The sequence below is a fragment of the Charadrius vociferus genome, unplaced genomic scaffold (assembly GCF_000708025.1).
Source record: "Charadrius vociferus isolate BGI_N301 unplaced genomic scaffold, ASM70802v2 scaffold529, whole genome shotgun sequence".
Classification (NCBI taxonomy): Eukaryota; Metazoa; Chordata; class Aves; order Charadriiformes; family Charadriidae; genus Charadrius; species Charadrius vociferus.
Window position 1 is genome coordinate 1,224,965 of NW_009650172.1, and position 1,646 is coordinate 1,226,610.

The window sequence follows — 1,646 nt, forward strand, 5'->3', positions numbered from 1 at the left end:
CCCCAAGCTGCTGTTGCGCGTTCCTCCGTGCCCTTTCCCCGTTCGTGGCTGCTTCGCTGCCCGCATCCCCCTCCCAACCCGCAAAGTGCCGGACTTCCTCATACCCCCAGAGATGGTTTCTCTTAAACCTCAGGGTCGCTAAGACGGGATCCTGACAAAAACAAATCTCCCCGTGTCGTGGGATCAGCAGATAAAACGTGGGGTCTCTGCATGCTGTGCCTGTGTCCGCCGCAGCCTCTGCCCGTGCGGCTCCAGAGGAGACCCCTGCCCGTGAGGATCCGCCGCCACTCGCGGTAAAGCCCCCACGTGCTTTTTATCCATCAGCAGCAACTGGAGGGGGATACGCTGTTGGGAAGGCCCCAGGGAGGATGCTGCCCGCCGGCTGCCTGTGCTCGGCTCCCAGGGGAGCGGGGAACTGCATGCCTGGGAAGTGCCCAGAAGCCAGGAGTGTCCGAGAGCACATGGCAGTGGTTTCCGTCATGGGGAATCCAGCAGGTTTCCCCAGGAAAGGCGGGGGTAAAGGGTGCTGTGTGTGGGTCTCACTGCGGGTCACACCAGGCTTGTGTCCCAGCAGGAAAATCAGAGCATCCCACCTTGCTTTCCAGGGCTGGCTGGGAATAGCTGCTGCTGGCTTTTCCCTTCAGCGCTGCCAACGGAGTGGAATATTCCACTGAGCAGCAGAAACACCGTTCCCAGCCGGCATGCTAAAGTCTGCCGCTTCCCCAGAGATGCTCTCTGCTCGTGTCTCTGTAAATCAGTCCTGCCCTGACGCCCTAGGGAGCGCTGGCTGGCGCCTCACTGCTGGGGCTTTATGGAGGCTCTCGGGGGTTTTGCTTTTCCCTCTTGACCTGGGCCTCAGAGGCAAGTGGGGGCGCGTGAGCCCTGCTGGTGGTGATGCAGGAAGGGTATGGGGAACTGCATCCAGCTCTGGGGCCCCCAACATAAGAAGGACATGGACCTGTTGGAGCGAGTCCAGAGGAGGCCATGAAGATGATCGGATGGATGGAGCACCTCTTCTATGAGGACAGGCTGAGAGAGTTGGGGGTGTTCAGCCTGGAGAAGAGAAGGCTCCCCAGAGACCTTATAGCGACCTTCCAGTACTTAGAGGGAGCCTACGGGAAAGCTGGGGAGGGACTCTTTATCAGGGAGTGGAATGATAGGGTGAGGGGTAACAGTTTTAAACTAAAAGAAGGGAGATTTAGATTAGATTTTAGGCAGAAATTCTCGACTCTGAGGGTGATGAGACACTAGCACAGGCTGCCCAGAGAAGTTGTGGAAGCTCCATCCCTGGAGGTGTTCAAGGCCAGGCTGGATGGGGCTTGGAGCAACCTGGTCTAGTGGAAGGTGTCCTTGCCCAGGGCAGGGAGTTGGAACTAGATGATCTTTGAGGTCCCTTCTAATTCTAACTATTCAATGATTCTATGAAAAGCCCTTTATCAAGCTGTGAAATGTCCCCATGGCACTTCTCTGTCACCCGAGACTTTCGCTTTGCCTCCAGATGGTTTCCCCCGGTGGGACCCCATCCTGGAGGGGGTTGGGGGAAGATGAGCTGGAGTGTACTCTTGCTTTATCCTGCTAGAAGAAAAAAAAAAAAAAAAAAAAGATCCTCCCTCCCTCCTTTCCCCTTCCCCTCCTCTCCCTCCTTC